This window comes from Stegostoma tigrinum, chromosome 34, assembly GCF_030684315.1.
Source record: "Stegostoma tigrinum isolate sSteTig4 chromosome 34, sSteTig4.hap1, whole genome shotgun sequence".
NCBI lineage: Eukaryota > Metazoa > Chordata > Chondrichthyes > Orectolobiformes > Stegostomatidae > Stegostoma > Stegostoma tigrinum.
This window is the reverse complement of record NC_081387.1, coordinates 25,927,242-25,948,191: the sequence shown is the minus strand read 5'-3', so window position 1 is coordinate 25,948,191 and position 20,950 is coordinate 25,927,242. Positions and strand designations below refer to the sequence as shown.

General features: G+C 44.6%; 1 protein-coding gene across 1 annotated transcript in view; it reads left to right on the top strand.

Annotated features, from left to right (window-relative positions):
• The window catches only part of LOC125450601 (uncharacterized), a 506,390-nt gene that overhangs the window by 151,233 nt on the left and 334,207 nt on the right, over positions 1 to 20,950 (top strand). The window lies entirely within an intron of this gene.

Genomic DNA, 20,950 nt, shown 5'->3' with positions numbered 1-20,950 from the left:
TCGTTGAACAGAAACTCAACTGGACTCACCACATAAACACAGTGGCTACAAGAGCAGGTGAGAGGCTGGGATTACTGCAGACAGTAACTCACTTGCTGCCTCCCCAAAGCCTGTCCGCCATTGACAAGGCACAAGTCGGGAATACCTGCCACTTGTCTCGATGAGTGCAGCCCCAACAACAGGAAAGAAGCTTGACACCATCCAAAAGCAGCCACTTGATTGGCACGAGGTCCACGAGCACCCATTCCCCCCACCACTGATGCTCGCTCGCAGCAGTGTGTACTATCTACAAGATACACTGCAGAAATTCACCAAAGATTCACCAGACTTCAAACATTAACTCGGATTTTTTTTTTGTTTTACTTCCGTTCTCAACAAATGTCACTGGACCCGAAACGTTATTTGTTCTTCACAGATTCTCCCAGACCTACTAAGATTTTCCATCAACTTCCGTTTTTTTTTCCTGATTTACAGCATCCGCAGTTCTTTCGGCTTTTCGTTTGGCCTCCAAGTGACTCCAGACGCACAGCAATGCAGTTGACTCGAAACAGCCGTTTTCCGTGAATGAATGAAAAAGGAAGCGATCTCACGAGTTTCTTCACCATTTCACTGATCGTCAGTCTCTTGGCAAATGTGTGTCGACGATTGTTGATGTTTCCGTAGTCCTTCACCGCCACCTGGTGGTTGCTCTCGGGACTCCACATGTTACTTGTGCTGCTGGATGCAATTGCTGCCTTTTTCATTGACCCGCAGTTTGTTGTTGAAAACGTGCTCAGGAATATCTCATCCTGAAGACTCAGAAAGAACTAGAAATGTTAGTTCCGTTTCTGTCTTCACAGATGCTACCTAACCTGCTGAAGATTTGCATCCTTTTTGTGATTTTATTTCCAATCTATTCATTATAAAAGTCCTTGAATTATATTTAGTCGCAGATGCCATTTGCTGCCTGACAGTGGAAGCCCTATACCACCCATAACATTGCCATTCAGAAATTTCCATGGTACCGCCCACCGCCAGAAGGTGGTAATACTGCACCGAATATTCTTCAAATGAGATGAAACTGTTGAAGTGGAAATCGGTTTTGCTGGGAGTGTCCCAGGGAAGTGGAGGCCTTGTAGGCCACTGGATTGTCTCTGACCCTGGATCAAGCCGCACTTATGGATTCGATTCATATGTCATCCAAAAAGGTTGAGGATCAACTTACAAATCCTTCTTACATTTCCCAGTAGCTGGTGGAATAAGAGCAGGGGAGATTCCAGGACATGGAACTGGAGCTTCCCTCATTGCCACCCATAGCTGTAGTCTGGAACAGAATTGTAAAAGTCACAGCCACAGAGTTCTGAAGAAGGGACACTGGACCCGAAATGTTAACTCTGATTTCTCTCCACGGATGCTGCCAGACCTGCTGAGTTTTTCCAGTGATTTCTGTTCGTGTTTCAGATTTTCAGCATCACAGTTCTTTTGATTTTTAATCGCAGTCGTTTGGCTGAAATGAAAATGCACAGTGTAAAAGACCATTGCTATGCACTTTATTTATGTCCCCCACGATGTTATAAAACTTTATAAGGTCACCCCTCAACCTTCGAAAGTTCCATTGAAAATGGGTACTGCAGTGGTGAAGTTTCGGGACCTGGCATTTTCAGCTGACCAACTAAATGTGATGTATTTTTAGAAGACAGATTTAGTGCATGACTTTTCTTATTCTTTCTTATTCATGTAGGGGTATTTGTGTTACTGGCTTCAGAAGCATTTATGACTAAATCTTAATTGGCCTGATCTTCTTTCTTGAACCATTTCGCCCATCAGCCACAAAACAGAAGTTGCTGGAAAAGATCAGCAGGCCTGGCAGCATCTGCAAAGAAAATGTTTTGGCTCCGTTGACTCTTCTTCAGAATTGGCTGCAGTTAAGGAACAGTTTTCCAGCATGTTGAGCCAGTGGTGGAGACGGAACAGAGATGTTTGCAATTCAGAATGGTAACTGGGTTAGAGGAGAACTTGCAGGTGGTGATGGTTCCAATGTATCTGATGCTCTTGCCCTTCTATGTGGTTGAGGTTGCATGTTTGGAACATGCTGTTGAAGGCTACTTGATGAAGTCTTGAAATGTGTATTGTAAATCGTACATACTTCTGCAGCAGTATGTTGCTGGTGGCAGGAGTTAACCTTCGAGGTTGTTGGAAGGTGTGCCAAGTAGGCTGCTTGTTTTTTTTTCCTGAATTGTGTTGATCATCTTGAGTTTTATTGCTGTTGTTCTCATCCAGGCAAGTGGACAGTCTGTCTGACATTCCTGGGCTGCCGCTGGAGAGTCAAGAGGTTGGTTCCTTGCATTAAATTTCCAGCCTCTGACTTGCGCTTGTCGCGATAGTAAGCATATGACTGATCACTTGTTTCTGGTCAATGGTAGCCTCCAGGATATTGAAAGTGGTGATTGCACAGACGGTAATGAATGGACCTGCCATTGAATATCAAGAGGCGATGATTGCATTCTCACATGTTGGATATTTTCATTGCTTGGCACTTGTGTAGCATGAATGCTACTTGCTACTTGTCAGCACAAACCTGGATATTTTCAGAGATTGTTGCACTCATCCAGGGTCTGTTAGGTATCTGGGGAGATGCAAATGGTGCTGAATATCATGCTATCATCAGTGAACTTTCTCCACACAACAGAAGTTTTGACGTCATGATGCAGGGAAGTTGATTCATTAAGCAGCTGAAGATAGCTGTGGCAATGCTCTCCTTCCATAACTGCCCCTCCCCTCTTGTAGTACTGTGGTAGCATCCTTACTCCTCAATGAGGAACCCCAGGCTCAAGTACCCCTGCTCCAGACGTATGTAAATATCACTTCTGAACAGTGGGTTAATCTATTTTCCTGTTGTTTAAAAAAGAACCCTGACTAACTGCATCTGAAAACGATGGAAGGTTCTGGAGCTGAGACAATTGGTTTCGATAGTCATAGCCATCGCCAAATGAATGAAGCCAGAGGTGTTTTCCCAAATTCCCAATGCTGCTGCAAATGCACAAGGCATGAGTGACAGTGCACCAGGAGTACAGGCTTTTCTAGGTCTCTTTTACGCTACACCAAGTCAAATGCTGTGCTGATGTCAAGGAAAATCAGAACCATTATCCAGTTTTCTTTATATAAGTGCTTAATTATTTTGGCTTTGATGTTGTTACACATAACAATCCAAATTACAAAATATAAATGGGGACAAAGGATCTGTGCTGTATTTAACCAAGTTTAATGGCTTCGAACATTTTTCTCCAAACCAGAAATGGTAAAATAATGTTGAATTTTTCAGTCATCTTTTTTATTGACTGCAGCTTAAAATGTCAGTGTTAACCCTACAAACATTAAAAAGCTGTCAGAAATTCACCACTAAAATAAAACTTTCCTGACTAATTTCACCAATTTGCACTGAATTTTAGGAATCTGTGCCCCTCCTTCTCTTCCAAGATGCTTCCTCTTGAAATAAACAAAACACAAATCTGGCCAACAGAGAACGATTCTTTAAATGCAGAAATCAACCAATACACTCTCATTGTCACAAGCTGCCAATTCAGATAGCTGCATAATAATACAAGAGCTCGGTGCAGGAGGATGCAATTCAGGCCGTTGAGCCTGTGCCACCATTCAATACAGCCATGGGTGACTTCATTTCAGCCTCAATTCCACATTCCTACTGGCTCGCCATAATCCTTCAACCTAATGTTAATTAAAATCTGTCATGGAGATGAACAGCTCAGTAATAGACCCTTCATTTCAGCACATGCTTTCTGACCCGATATCCTTAATTTATCAAGTCCAATCTGTTGGTATTTGGCCCATATCCTTCCAAACCTTTACTATTCAAACACCCAATCAGACGCCTTTTAAATATTGGAATAGTACCAGGCTCCACCACTTGATCTGGCAGTTCATTCTATTCGCAATCCACTCTCTGAGTGAAAGAGTTATCTCTTTTAAATCTTTCCCATCTCACTTTAAACCTATGCCCTACTGTTTTGGACATTTCCATCTTTGGAAATCCCCTTAACTATTCACCATATCCATGCCCCTCATGAATCTTTATTAGGTCACCCTTCAGCCTCCAACACTCCAGGGATAATAGCCCCAGACGACTCAGACTCTGCCGATATCTCAAAATCTCCAACGCTGCCAACATGCTTGTAAATATTTTCTGAACCCTTTCAGGTTTTATATCATCTTTCCTATAGCAGGGAGGCTAGAAATGAACGCAGTATTCTAAAGTAGCCCAGCCAATGTCCTGTACAGCTACAACATGACCTTCCAACTCCTCTACTCAGTACACTGACCAATACAGGCAAGCATACCAAATGCTTTCCTCACTATCCTGTCTATCTGCGACGCCACGTTCAAGGGACCTATGAACCTGGATTCCAATGTCTCCTTGTCTGATAACACCCTCCTGGACCTCACCATATAGGTGCTGCTCTGAAATGCCCTTCCAAAATGCAGTACCTCACATTTGCCTACATTAAACGTCATCTGGCAATCCTTGGATCATTGGCCTATCTGATCAATGTCCCTCATGTACTCTGAGGTTACCATCTTTAGCTGTACCGCCATTTTTTGCACCATCTACAAATTTTCCAACAATATCTTCTTTGTTTGCGAATATTGATTGGGGAAATGAAGGAGGATGGTTATCTGCATCATGTTGCGAATGTTCACAGTCACCCTTTCACTGGACTAAACAGAATCACAATTCCTTTGCCTTCTTAAACATCTCAATGTCGTTTTGTTACAACTGTTTTCCCAAATTTGGGCTTTTCCTGAACAGAATTTAGAATTTCTTGGTTTTCACCAAGGTTTTCCTCCATTGTTTTTAGAATGTCTTCCTCTTGTCTCCTGACATCGCAGATGAAATGCTGCTCGTTCTTCATGAGAAACTGATGAGTTTTTGTGAAGCCGTGTGTAGTGTGAGCGTGAAGGCCCATAAAGAATCTCACTATGATCTCCAACTGTATCCACAGCCACAGCGAAGTTGTTGATTCTTAACTGACTGCTGTGGTTGTGTGCAAATCACTCGGAAAAGATACAGTCCAAATGGAATATTGCAAATAGCCCTGAAATGGTTTCAACTTAAACTTCTCAAGGGCAATTAGGAACAGCAATAACAGAAGGCCTTGCTGGCAATAACTGCACGCTATAAGTAATTTTAAAAGTGGGTTAGTATGTGTCCGAGGAACTCCCTGCTCTTTCCTCGTGTACCAGCAGGAATAAAATACATGCTCTGGAAAACCTGTGAGAATGTGATCTTGGCAGTACCTCACAGGAATGATTCCCTCAATCATCCTACCTTTAGGTCCATCACTGAACTAACATCTGACTCCAGGTCTTTTCTTGCGATAATTGCTGCTGTTTACGATGTTGTGCGTCAGCATTACTTCACAAACCTCCATTGATATGATGTCACAATAAGCCTGTTGCCATTCTTATTGTGCGGCTTTCCATGGTTCGATGTATACCCATCATACCTCGGGGTGGAGGATACTGTCTGTCTCCTGCATTATAAACTACGGTGCGCTTGCGCGGAGCTTTTCGCGTCCAGCGAGACACCACCCTGTTCCTGTATTGGTCACATTTGCAGCAGGGAAGCGGCGGCGGCAGCTGAAGGCTTCGGAAACGTTCCCTCTCTGTGGAGGCCACAGAGCCTGGAGAATGGGCAGGTCCCGGTCAGCAGCCACAGTTTTTGACCCTCCGTTCCGGGAAGCGGCCCGGGGGAGCAGCCACCAACCTGGGACACGGAAAGGAGGATGGTTCCCATCCTGGGCCGGGGTGTATAATAAACAAGATATTTCACTCTGGCGGGATACCAGTGAAACCTCTGATATCTGGTGAGGAAGGAAACCCAGGGAAGTGGGCAACGAAGATTATTCACAGATGACAGCGGCCCCTGGAATCTAAATACAAATAACGGCCTAACCTTACGCACGCCCTGTGCGATGTAACCTGTCTGTCTCTGTCCCAGCTTTTTTCACACTCTATGACCTGTATGTCCATCTTTACAATGATGCGCCTGTACTGCTCTTAATGAGAGCTTTTTATATTCCTTCCGATGTGTGTGCCGGAGTGAGACACAGTTAAAAAAGAAGTCTGCAAATAACTTAATAACATACAAGAAACAGGAAAAACACCCATGTGACCAAAATGGCCAGCATCTAGCAGAGCTCCTAGGGGCAAAGCCGACGTGAAGGAAAACGTGAGGGGGTGGGCTAGTGATCGAATCAAAATCTGGATTATCGGGGAAATAAAGCACTCTACACCCCGGGGTGGCCACCTTTTTCACAAGGCATTGGTGCGCAGAGCGTGCTCCTTTTCCAGGGACATCTCGACATGGACGTCAACACGGAGCAGGGGCAGGCAGTCGGACATAATGGCTCCTTCCATGGCCCGCTGCTGGGACCTAATAGTGGCCAGCTTGACCAGGGCCAGGAGCAGACCCATGAGAAGATCCTCTGACCTGCTTGACACCACACCCCACACCGAATGCCAAAGATCGGGAGCGTGGGTTGAAGTGCAGACAGAAGCACGAAAGGAGATCTTTAAGATAACTGAAAAGGGAGTGCAAGCCCCCACACCTAAAATATACGTGGTCGACAGGCTCCACAGCGCCACAGGACAAATATTTGAGCCTGGAGTCCATGAACCACAATCTGTGGTTGCAAGGGACAGCTGCGGACCACGCGGTCCACCCCAGATCCCAGAGAGGAGTGAGGACCACCACACAGACAGCTGTCTACTGGGGACATCCACCGCCCAGTGGCAAATGTGTGCACCAAGGCACATCTGGGCAGTGGATAAAGGAGCAGAAGTGTATCATGTGCAGCAGCAGTTTGTACAGGAGCTGGTGTTTTACGTCTTTAAAAGGCATAAAATTAAAATTCTGGAGACAGCTCAGGGTGTGGGGCACAGGCTCCTATGAGGCTAATGTGAAATTCTGTCCCAGCAGGGGTACACACAGACAGGATTCGACCGCACACCTGAGCATTCTCCAATTGGTGCACAATGTCAGATCTGAGCACTGATGTTTTCAGGCATTGAATGGTACTGGCAGCAAACCGGACATCCACAGTGGCAACAAAACTTTTCACTGTACTTAGGTACATTTGACAATCAATCAATCACTTAATCAATCAATCATGATATGGTTCTTAGTCTGGAGCTGGAGAAGGAGAAGTTTAGAAAATCATGAGGGTCATGGATAAGGTGAATAACAAATGCCCTTTCCTGTGGTCGCGGCCGGGGGGGGGGGGGGGGGGGGGGGAGGTGAGCCAAAATTAGAGGGCACGGGTTTAAAGTGAGAGGGTACAGATTTAAATATGTCTGGAGGGGAGCCACACAAAGGATGGTGAGTGTAGGGAATAAGCTGCTGGGGGATATGGTGGAGGCTCGTGCAATGACATCATTAATAGGCAAATAGATGTATAGAAAGGATTGAGAGGGATATGGAGAAAACACTGGTAAATGGGGCTAAATGAGAATGGGATGTCTGGTTGGCACGGATGAGTTGGATCCAAGGGTCTTGTACCTTGCTGTATGACTCTACAAGTTCCTGATTCAAACCACTCCAAGTTTCAATATACCTGTGTTGCCGAGCACATTCAGCTCTGTCACTCCTTCATGCCGTTCACTGCAATACTCAAGGAATTCTTGTCTATATGCCATCCACTCTGAGAGGCAGAGACAACCCACAGAGTAGAATGCAGAATAATGATTGTTAGAGCAGCGACAGGGAATCATTGATGCTGAACAATGAGAGGGAATGTTGGTTGGGAGTGGTGGATAGAGGATAGGAGGAGATGGGGATTTTGTCCTGCAGTGATTGGCAGCCTGCTGCTCCCCTTCACATCCATCAGTCTCAAAGCAGCCCAAGGGATGGATGGCCAATTTGTGTGTGGTTTTGTGACAAAAACAAGCTGAAACATATAATCTCGTGTCTCCTCACCTGTACCCTACAATCCCACAGCCTCCCCTCAATCCTCACTTTGTGAGTCACTGCAAAGAACTTAAGGCCATCATCCCTGGTCCCATTCTGGGTCATCTCCCCTGGCACCAATCCTTCAGTCTTGACATCTTTCTGAAAGTGCTGGCCCAAAATTGGCTGCAGTTTGGGTGGAAGACAATTGGAAATCCTGTCTGTGCCACTTCCAACATTTCCAACCTGCTTATTGCAGGTTCCCACTAGATCCACGGACGGTCCAGGGAATCACCCTGGGGATTCAGAGGTAGGAAATGGCTTCAGAAACCCAGCTAATGTTCTGAGACCCAGATTTGAATGCCACCATGGCAGATGGTGGAATTTGAATTAAAAAATTAGAAAAGAAAACAATCTGGAATTAATCATCTATGATCACCATGAAATAAATGCCAATTGTTGGAAAAGCCCATTTCATTCAATGATGCCCTTCAGGAGGAGAAATCTGCCACCCCTCACCTGGTCTCATCTATATGAGACTTCAGACTTCACATCAATGTGGCTGACTCTCAATTGTCGTCTGAAATGGCTGAGTAAATCGGTTGTACAAGTCACTGTGAAGCCTCAAAGAAATGAAACCAGCCGGATCACCTGGCATCGATGTAGTTTCTGGAAATGACAATGACAGAAACCGGCCTGTCAACACTGGAAAATCTTGCCCACAAACATTTGGGGCATAGCGAAAAATTGAGAGAACTGTCTCACAAACTAGTAATGCCTGACATAGTCATACTCTCAGAATCATACCTTCCAAACAGTGTCGCAGACCCCACCATCACCATCCCTGGATATGTCCTGTCCCACTGGCAGGACCGACCCAGTGGAGGTGGCCGCGCAGTGGTACACAGTCAGGAGGTTGTTGCCCTGGGAGTATTCAACATTGACGCCAGTCCACATGAAGTCTCAGGGCTTCAGGTTAATCATGAGCAAGGAATCCTCCCGCTGATTACAATATACTGTACTACCTCAGCTGATGACCCAGTACTCCATACTAAGGATGTGGAAGCTTTGGAAAGGGTGGAGAGGAGATTTACTAGGACGTTGCCTGATATGGAGGGAAGGTCTTACAAGGAAAGGCTGAGGGACTTGAGGCTGTTTTCGTTAGAGAGAAGAAGGTTGAGAGTTGTCTTAATTGATATAGGACAGATGTCAGAGGTGGTTTCTTTACTCAGAGAGTAGTAAGGGAATGGAACACTTTGCCTGCAACGGTAGTAGGTTCGCCAACTTTGGGTACATTTAAGTCATCATTAGATAAGCATATGGACATACATGGAATAGTGTAGGTTAGATGGACTTTAGATCGGTATGACAGGTCGGCACAACATTGAGGGCCGAAGGGCCTGTACTGTGCTGTAATGTTCTGTGTTCCTCAATGTTGCACGCCTAGAGGAAGCACTAAGGATGGCAAGGACACAAAATGGACTCTAGGTGGTGGATTTCAATGTCCACCACCAACAGTGGCTCAGCAGTAGTACCACTGATCGAAATGGCCGGGTCCAAAAGGACATAGCTGCTAAAATGGGTCAGCGGCAGGTGGTGAAGGAACCAACAAAAGGGAGAAACATACTTGAGCTCATTCTTCCCCATCTGCCAGCTGCAGTTGCATCTGCCCATGATAGTATTGGTAAAAGTGACCATCGCACATTCCTTGTGGAGACACAGTCCTGTCTTCACGTTGAGAATAAGTTCCATCATGTTGTGTAACAATATCACTGTGTAAAATGGGACAGACTTCGCACAGATCTAGCATCTATGAGATACAATAGCAGCAGAATTGTACTCCCGCTCAACCTGTACCCTCATGGCCCGGCATATTCACCACTCAACCATTACCATCACGCCGAGGATCAAACTTGTTTCAACGGAGAGTGCACAAGGGCATGCCAGGAGCAGCACCAGGCATACCTGAAGATGAGGTGTCAATCTGCTGAAGCCACCAAACAGGACGACTTGCCACCAAATAGAGAAAGCAGCAAGTGATAGATAGAGCGAAGTGATCCCACAACCAACGGATCAGACATAAGATCTGCAGTCCTGCCGCATCCAGCCGTGAATGGTGATGGATAATTAAACAACTTACTGGAGAAAGACACTCCACAAATATCCCCATCATCCATGATGGAAAAGACCAGCACAAGAGTGCAAAGGGTAAGGCTGAAACATTTGTAGCGATCTTCAGCCAGATGTACCAAGTGGATGATTCATCTCGGCCTCCTCCAGTGGTCCCCGGCATTACAGATACCAGCCTTCAGTCAATTCGATTCACTCCCCGTGATAGCAAGATACAGTTGGAGATGCTAAATACTGCAAATTCTCCAGTCCTGACAACATTCCAGCAACAGGGCTGAAGCCTTGGGCTCTCGAATTTGCTGCTCCCCTCACCAAACATGAATTCATTTACTGTAAAAGCACAATATTCTCAGGCCATCCTCCCCACAGCATCTTTTCAGATTATTGAAAAATTGTCTTTCAGCAGCCAGATAAACAACCAGTTGACACTCTCTCTGCAGGAGTCAGCACTCTGCAGTCATTGAGCAAACAGGAAGGAAAGCTTCAGGAATGTCAGTAATCACCGATAACCTCGGACTGGTAATGGCAAACTCCCAATAACACTGATAATTAGAGGTAACTGCTAAGTGGGACTGGCAAAATCCTGACAACACCGATAATCACCAGTGAATACCCATATCAGCTGGGAAAATCCCACTAACACTGGTAATCACTGATAAAGATACTCATGGACTGGGGATATCCAAGTGATAAGACTAGAATTATTCAGAATATCTGATCGGCATGGACAAATTTGACCAAAGGGTCTTTTTTCATTGCTGACCCTCTGTGACTCTGTGACTCCAGATTGGGTTCTGGGAATCAGAGTTTGTCCTCGTGGGATCACTCTGCCTGTCCATCCTGGTCAGAATTGAGCAGGGAGCAGGAGCACATTGTGTTTTATTCTTACTTTTACTCAGTCCCTGGTCTCCTATTTCAATCCTGACTCAATACAAGGAATCCTGTGTCCCTCAGAGCCATGAGCTTGTCAGTGATTGTGGAGTGAGTCCTCAACCTTTAGACATACACCAGCTTCCAGGACCGAGTGGTGTGACATGGCAAAGAGTCACTGTCTCAACCCTGGAGGTGTCAAGCTCTGCTATTCCACATCCCCAATTAGTGCGATTGATGAGGGAGAGGAGGAGAAGGACAGATTGCAAACAGGCAGAGAGGAAGAGAAGTTTTAAAAAAGCATGGGAACTGCTGCAGGAAAGGAAAGAGATCCATGAGGGACAGGAAAGAAAGTAAATATTTAAAAATCTCCGCAGATGGAATTGGATTATGAACAAATCTGCAGAGGAATAAAACCAGCAGCATTTCAATGTGATGTCCCACTGCCACGCCTCTCCCCTAACACTCTCTCTGAATTGAGAAAAGACATTTGCCCAGAAGAATGAAATATTTCTTCAGGACAATTGATAATAATCCTTGGTAACACCTTCAGGAATTTGGTTATGATCCAAAGCTTGTTCCCCATGTCTACAATGGGTGCCAGTTGACTCCATATACTCCACCATTTCCCACCCCTCAGCAGGCTTCATTCCTAAGCCTCCTGTCCCCACCTTGTTCTTGGTCATGAGTGGAGCTCACAGGTGGAGCTCCATTGGGGGAATGCTGTATTGTGGAAGAGCAAAGGGCCCATTGGAAAGGAAGGATGATACATTGAAATTGGGGATGGGGAAGGGGATGGAGTGTCTCTAGCTGAATGCTGAAAAATATTGCAGGTTTCCTGGGGGTCCCCATGTGGCTCAGGTCTAGGGAGGTGAAAGTTTCAGCTGATGAAGTGAAGGTGATGGTTTTTAGAGGGGATTTAGTGTCTGAACAATACTTTAATTCCCTTCAGGGTCACTTTTAACTGGGATCCTCAACAACCATTCAACCCAATAAGATTGTCTGTCAGATATAAATTTAATCACTCGTCAAATGCATTAATTATAAATCAGGAAATAAAAAATCTGATATTTAACAGGTTTAATGATATCAATCATTACTCTCCACATTGTGCAGCGGAAAAGGCCAATTAAATTTCTGATAGTCAGGGTACTGTCTGCTAATGACATGATGTTACATTCTTCATTCATCCTGCAAATATGAAACAATGGGTTATAAATTAATCAAATGCTATCTCTGAGTTATTTTTAATAAACTGTGCACAGAGTTTCAGGAATGAGCATGTCTGCCTTGTCTTCCAAGAGGTTTCCTCCTGAAATAAATCAAACACAAATCTGAGTTGAGAGAGACAGCAGCAGTGACACCGAGCCTGTCAGACTGGGAGGCTGTGGGGTGGATGGTGTTTCACCAGCAGCTTACACCAGAGTAGGTAATGGGAGGGTGGGAGAGATTGGAGATAAGGTCAAACAAGTGACAGTGAGATCAGAGGCCTGAGGGATCAGAGGCTGGGATTTGGGTTGATAGGGAACGGGAGACTGGAAGGATCAGAAGCAATCAGGTTAGAGACTCACTGTTGGGAAATTGTAGGTTCTGAGGAGTAGAGACAAGAGTTTGGGTTGGAATCAGTTTGTGTTTGGTGGCCGACAGAAGAATCAGAATGAGCAGGGTGTAGGAGGTTGGTGATAGGAGGAAACAGAAGGCATTGAGGCTGTTGATTGAATTCAGAGGCTGGAGGATGAAGACACTGGGTGGGGAGTGTATTGTGTGGATGTCCAGATGCTGGGTCCAGGGGTTGGGTGTGTACTGTCACCAGAGTGCTCAAAGAGGAGACCTATGTCCTGGAGAAGGAAATTCTGAGCTTTGAGAGGACGAAACTGGAGAGCTCATTTGGCAGGTCATAGATGAGATTAGAAGTATCAGGGTTTGATGGTTGATCATCGGGGTTCAGAGAAGCTGAGAAACTGGTTTGGATCAGTGATTGGCATGAAAGGTATGCATTTTATTCACTGCCTTTCATCAGAATTGAACATCTCAAAGCATTCTGCAGTCATTGAGGTGCTACTTGAAATGTCGTAATTGTTTCAATGCAGGAAATACAGAGCTAATTGTGCACAGCCAGCTCCCACAAACAGCAGTCTCATCAGATAATCTGTTTGCTTTTTGGGTATTTCTGAAGAATAAGTAAAGACCTGAACATCAGGAAAATCCCTTGCTCTTTTTAAAAGAGTGAGAGATGATCTCTTACGTTCACCATAGATGGCAGATGGAGGACCCATCTGTTCTCAAAATATCTCCACTGCAATCTCTGAGCCTGGAAAATTATTCAGCAAGATGTCAAATAGAAGCAGGTCTAACAATTATTTTATTTATGACAGACTAACCAAAGTAAAATCCAGTCAGTTACAATATAATTATGACGAGACAGCACCCTTCCACTCCTAACCATGAGAACTGTTGAGTCATTGGTGTCAGGAAGCTCACACCCTCCTGTATTAATCACTGTCAGCATCTTTTTCCACACTCTGTACTGCAGGGAACCAATGTACTTGCCCACATTTATGAAAGGGTATACCTTCAGTAGCTCTGGAAGAGTTCAGTTCACTCTGAAACAGGAGATACAGGTCAGTGTTGGGCCATTCCGGGGAATACATTAGAAATAAAATAATTAGATCAAGGATGCAAGCACCACCTTTTCTGTATATCTAGAAATGCCTGCAAGACAAGAACAATTCATTTAATGCTTAGAGAATAATTCACCACAGTGTCTCTTGTGTAGTTACTTGCATCTAGCTTGCCCTTAGATGCACTAATGCTACGCACCTCACCCTCAATGGTCACAGATACCACATTCTAAACACTATCCGGATAAGGATGATTATCCTGCATTTTCTACTGGAAATATTATTGACTATCTTATGTTACAACTTCTTGATGCGGACTCACCTTCTATCCTGTGTCATGAGCATAAGCAAGAACTCCAAAGTGCCCTGGACTTATTTAACTTGGAATTCCAAAATCTACTTGACTCCTGCACAACAGAAAGCAATCTCAAAAGGAATATGTCCCAAATTTCAGATACAACGTTTTCCCCTTTGAAGAGCGTACAAGGACAGGGGTTAAACATCAGTTTCAAATCTGCATGAGTATGCTAGTGGGACTGAATATTGCCATGTGAACCAGCCTGGGTTCGAACATTAGCATGCTTTGCAGGTCAGTATCCCTGAGCCAACACTTGTGTTGCAAGCAAAGACTGTCTCTCAGCCTGCATGCTAGCTGTCAGAGAGATAAGAACTAGACTGAAGGAGTGCTTTGGTGCATTCATGGTCCTTATTGTTCTTGGCAAGAGTCAGGAATATGATGGAATACTCTCCATTTGTCTGACTGTGCCCAAATCCCCAACACCCAATAAATTTGATTCCGTGCAGGACAAATCTGCCTCCTTAATTGGCACTACATGCACAAATTTTCAGCCAGTCCTCTACACTGCTCAGCAACAACAGTGTGAGCCATCTACAAGGTGCACTACAGAAATTTGCCAAAGATCCCTAGACAGTGTCTTCCAAATCTACAGCCACCACAATCTGGAAGGACAAAGGCAACCGATACCTGGGAGCAAGTTACACCCCAATCACCATCCTGGCTTGGAAATATATTGTCACTCCTTCAGTGTTGCTGCATCAAAATCCTGGAATTTCCTCCCTAATCGCAGTGTGGGTCAAACTACAGCACATGGACTACAGCAGTTCAAGAAGACAGCTCAGCACCAATTATGCAAGAGCAACAATGGATGGGCAATAAATGTGCAAACCCAGCCAGTAACAGCCACGTCACACAACCAAACAAAAAATAATTTGGTTGTTGTTTTGGTTTTGAAAGGAGACTTGGTGAATTCCTGCTGTCCTTTTCGTACATGGTACACAGTGCCGCTACTGGACACCGGAAGCGGAACGAGAGACTATTGGGTAAAAACCAAACTGCGGATGCTGGAGATCAGAAACAAGTACTGAAATTACTGGAAAAGCTCAGCTCAATTTGTGGAGAAAAATCAGAGTTAATATAATTTTAGGTCCAGTGACCTTTCCTCAAAACTGCAACTGCTGCCAGACTTGATCAGCTTTTCCAGCAATTTCAGGACTTGTTTCTGACTATTGAATGTGAGGCGTTGGGTGGCAATCAAGCAAGCTGCTTTGCTGTGAATAGTGTCTAGTTTCTCTTCAACCATGCTGGACACTCACTTATACTACAAAAGGAAGGATTTTTTACCCAGAGATCATTCTGGCGCTGAAACTCATTTCAACATGGAATAGTTGAGCCAAATTGCATGGTTACCTTTAATGGAAGATAGATCTGATGGGAATTTCTTTATCCATTCACAGGATGATGGCATTGTTGGCCAGGCAGCATTTACTTCCCATCCCTGAATGCCCAGAGGGCAGTTCAGAGTCAACCACATTGCAGTGGGTCTGGAGTCACATGGAGGCCAGACCAGGTAAGGATGGCAGTTTCCTTCCCTAAAGAGCATTAGTGAACCAGGTGGGTTTTTTTCCAACAATCAGCAACGGATTCATAGACATCATTAGATTGTTAATTCCAGATATTTTTTGAAATCAAATTCCACCATCTACCATGGCCGGAATCGAACCCCAGTCCCCAGAACATTATCTGGTCTCTGAATTGATAGCCCAGCAATAATACCACTAGGCCATCACCGGCCCTGAGTGGGACAGGATATGTTGATGGGGTGAGAGGATGAAGTGTAGGAGGGCTAATCGAGTCATAGATATATACTGCAATGGAACAAACCTTTCAGTCCAACTCATCCATGCCAACCAGATATGTTAAATAAATCTAGTCCCATTTGCCAGCATTTGGCCCATATCTCTCTGAACCCTTCCTGTTTATCTACACATCGAGATGCTTTTTAAATGTTGTAATTGCACCAGCCTCCACCAATTCCTCTGGAACATTATTCCATACCCACACTACCCTCTGCATGAAAACATTGACCCTTAGATCCTTTTAAATCTTTCTCCTCACATATTACACCAACATCGTCTAGTTTTGGCTTCTTTCCCCAACTGTATGGAGTATCAAAACAGACTTGGGACTGTCTCCTAAGTTCTGGGCTATGAGCACTGTGCAAATCAACATAGACTTCTGGGTTTGGATGAAGCATTCTGCCCAATCTTGATGACCATCTGAAAAAAAGGGATGATGGAATCAAAAACAAGTCAATAAACAGCTACCTTTAAAAAATTGATGTTGTCTTGTGCCCTCAACTCTTGTTTAATTTCCTGGACAGTATCTGAAAGTGATGAGATTTCTCCATCATCTTCTCAATCCTCTCCATCATCTTCTGGCTCTGCTCCTCTTTCTGATTTTCAGATTTTCCAAAGCAATCCTGTCTTCCTCTTGCAGAAAATGGTGAAGATTTTCACATTCTGCTTTAGAGACTTTTTCTGCATTTATTCTTGATGCTGTGGAAAGCAATGGAATTTTGAACTTTTCTCTTCATGACCAACTCGAGTAAAATATTCCTTCATGCTTTAAGATTGATAAAATGTGAGGCTGGATGAACACAGCAGGCCCAGCAGCATCTCAGGAGCACAAAAGCCGACATTTCGGGCCTAGACCCTTCATCAGAGAGGGGGATGGGGTGAGAGCTCTGGAATAAATAGGGAGAGAGGGGGAGGCGGACCGACGATGGAGAGAAAAGAAGATAGGTGGAGTGGAGAGTATAGGTGGGGAGGTAGGGAGGGGATAGGTCAGTCCAGGGAAGATGGACAGGTCAAGGAGGTGGGATGAAGTTAGTAGGTAGGAGATAGAGGTGTAGCTTGGGGTGGGAGGAAGGGATGGGTGAGAGGAAGAACAGGTTAGGGAGGCAGAGACAGGCTGGACTGGTTTTGGGATGCAGTGGGTGGAGGGGAAGAGCTGGGCTGGTTGTGTGGTGCATTTGGGGGAGGGGATGAACTGGGCTGGTTTTGGGATGCGGTGGGGGAAGGAGAGATTTTGAAGCAGGTGAGGTCCACATTGATACCATTGGGCTGCAGGGTTCCCAAGCGGAATATGAGTTACTGTTCCTGCAAACTTCGGGTGGCATCAATGTGGTATACTGTATCCATTGTACCCGGTGTGGCTTCCTCTACATTGGGGAAACCAAGCGGAGGCTTGGGGACCTCTTTGCAGAACAACTCCGCTCGGTTCGCGATAAACAACTGCACCTCCCAGTCGCGAACCATTTCCACTCCCTCTCCCATTCTTTACATGACATGTCCATCATGGGCCTCCTGCAGTGCCACAATGATGCCACCCGAAGGTTGCAGGAACAGCAACTCATATTCCGCTTGGGAACCCTGCAGCCCAATGGTATCAATGTGGACTTCACCAGCTTCAAAATCTCCCCTTCCCCCACCGCATCCCAAAACCAGCCCAGTTCATACCCTCCCCCCACTGCACCACACAACCAGCCCAGCTCTTCCCCTCCACCCACTGCATCCCAAAACCAGTCCAGCCTGTCTCTGCCTCCCTAACCTGTTCTTCCTCTCACCCATCCCTTCCTCCCACCCGAAGCCGCACCTACATCTCCTACCTACTAACCTCATCCCACCTCCTTGACCTGTCCATCTGCCCTGGACTGACCTATCCCCTCCCTACCTCCCCACCTATACCCTCCTCTCCACCTATCTTCTTTTCTCTCCATCTTCAGTCCGCCTCCCCCTCTCTCCCTATTTATTCCAGAACCCTCACCCCATCCCCCTCTCTGATGAAGGGTCTAGGCCCGAAATGTCGGCTTTTGTGCTCCTGTGATGCTGCTGGGCCTGCTGTGTTCATCCAGCCTCACATTTTATTTTCTTGGATTCTCCAGCATCTGCAGTTCCCATTATCACTGCTTTAAGATTGAGTTCATTCAGATCACATGAAGATTCAATCAGAAAATTGAGCTCTGAGAATCAAAGTACTGTATTTTTTAAACTCAGGTTACACAGACAACAGGGAAGTGTCAGCAATAATTATATGATTTGCTAAAAAGATATTGAATTTTGGTAATGGGCATTCGACAGTTTTTCTTTATGTATCCCTTTATTCCCTGTATGCTCATGTTTATGTCTAAATGCCTCTTAAGTGTTGTAATCATATTTGTTTCTCCCACCTCTCCTGGCAGCACGTTCCAGACACCTACCAACCTGTCTGTAAAAAATTGCCTTGCCCACCCGGTTTAAGCTTTCCCCTCTTACCTTAAACCTATGCCCCCGGTATTTGATATTTTTACCCTCAGTGAAAGATTCTGAATATCCAACTGATCCAAGCCTCTTGTAATTTTAGATACTTCTGTCAGGTTACCTCTAAGCCTCCGATGCTGTAGCAAACACAATCCAACTTTATCAAAACTTTCCTTCTAGCTAATACACTTCAATCCACGTAACATCCTGGTAAACCTTTCTAGCACCTTTTAACAGTTCTGATATTTGGAAAATTCTAACTGAATACTTGTAAGTGAAATATGATTTTATGGAAGGAAATTTGTTTTTGATGAAAAAAGTTGAGTTCTTTGAAATAACAGGAACAATTGATCATGGTTGCACAGTTAGCTGTGTGTATTTGAACTTTCAAAAGGAATTTGATCAATTTTCACAAACTAGATTTTAAAAAAAACTATTACTTAAAAGAGAGAAGTTGAGAAATGTTTTGTTTTGTACTTCAACAACTTTTTTGATAGAAACCAAAAAAAAAATGAAGTCATAACTTTCACAATCTTGTCAAAGCCTTATAAAGACCCAAGAAACAACTTTACTGGAAAGATATCAAGGATAAACCAGGAACATATGTAACCTGTCTGAGGAGTGTTGTGGGGATAAGATTGATTAGGTCTGTGTTTGAGGAAGAAGCAAAAAATTCTCAGAGTGCCCTGGTTGAGGGCTGGAGGTGCAGAGGGAATTGGATGTCAATTGGGACAAGGGGATAGTTAAGGTCAGGAAACTGGAAACTATTAAAGGAACAGAGGGCATCAGAATGGCCTTGGATACAACTGGGAATTGTGAATAATGGAGATGATAGAGGAATAAACTACATCAGGGCATTGAGGACAGACTGAAATGAAGGATCTAACAGGACGGCTCTGTCGGTACATTTTTGGGAATGGTGTAGAAGCAGCTGTTTGAGAGGGTAGAGTAGATTTTGGGTTTAGAGGCTTCAGAGGGAAGACCTCCAAATAAGATGAAGTGAATTGAGACTTTTTATCCTAACAGGGTTCGTCATGTGTTTTTATGCTTTTCATCATTTATGTAAAGGAATTGAATGTGAACATAGGACGAATGGTTAGTAAGCCTGAAGCTGACACCAAAATTGGTGGTGCAATGGACAGCAAAGAAGGCTACCTCAGAGTACAACAGTGCCTTCATCAGATGGGCCAATGGGCTGAGGAGTGGCAGATGGAGTTTAACCTAGATAAATGTAAGCTGCTCCACTTTGAAAAGACAAATCAGCGCAGGACTCATATACTTAATGGTAAGGTCCTGGGGAGTGTTGCAGAACAAAGAGACCTTGGAGTGTGGGATCATAATTCCTTGAAAGTGGAGTCCCAGGTAGACAGGGCAATGAACAAGGCTTTTGGTATGCTTGCATTTATTGGTCAGAGCATTGAGTATAGGAGTCGGAAGGTCATATTATAGCTGTTTGGACATTGGCTAGACCTGTTTTGAAATATTGCATTCAGTTATGGTCTCTGTGCTATAACAAGGATGTTGTGAAACTTGAAAGTGTTCTGAAAAGTTTGACGAGGATGTTGCCAAGGTTGGAAGGTTTGAGCTATAGGGAGAGGGTGAATAGGCTGGGGTCATTTTCCCTGGTGCATCAAAAGATGAGGGGTGACCTGAAAGAAGGTTATAATATCATGTAGGGCATGGATGAGATAAATAGCCATTGCCTTATCATCAGGGTGAAGGTGCTGAAAACTCGAGCACATAGGTTAAAGGTGAGAGAGGAAATGTTTAAAAGAGTCCTAAAGGGTGACTTTTTCACACAGAAGGTGGTGCGAGTATGAAATGAGCTGCCGGACAAAGTGATGGAGGCTGGTGCAATACCAACATTTAAAAGGCACCTGGGTGGGTATATATGAATAGAAAAGGTTCTGAGGGATATGGGACAGTTGTTGGCAAGTAGGACTAGCTGAGTTAAGGATACCTGGTTCGCATGGATGAGTTGGAGCAAAGGCTGTGTTTCCATGCATGCAGTTTGATGACTCTTTGAATGTATGACTCTTATTGAATTAAACAGCACCAACAAACAGCAAGATGTAATGGTGTTCTGACAAATACTCCACTGTTCAGATATCGAGCTGCCTGCTCTCTCCACATTTACCGACTGAGCTGCTGTGTGTTGTCAGGATTTCCTGATGTTGTTAGTGATCTGTTCTTGTTGCTTTGCCTGCTGATGTCTCCTGTCTAACAAGAATTCAGAGAAATCTCTCCAGAGCTTGGTGACTGGAATATTTCTCTACAGTCCTGACCGGACGGGAATGAACTCAACGTGGACAGTATGTGAGATAACAAGGTGTGGAGCTGGACGAACACAGCAGGCCAAGCAGCATCAGAGGAGCAGGAAAGTCGACTCTTCAGGCCCAGACCCTTCATCAGAAAATTCTTCAGTAGTCAGTATGTGTTGGACATCTTCTCTCTGCCGGGTTACAAAACAGCTCTGCCATCTGTGAGTAACATGAAGAAATGGCACTTGAAGGGTTTGTTGAATGTGATCCTCATTCTGAATAAACTGATTGATCATGGTATCAGACAGCACAGGAGGAGGCCATTCAATTCATTGCACATGTTCCAGTTCATGAAAGAGCATCCAATCAGGGACAGGGAGGATGGACAATAAACACTGTCCTTGTCTGTGATGTCCCCATGTCGAGAATGAATTTGGACAGGGAACAAGTTTGACAAAATCAATATTGCAAATTATACACACAAGGGGAGGAGTCAGTGTATCATCTTCGTACAGAGTGTGAGAGGG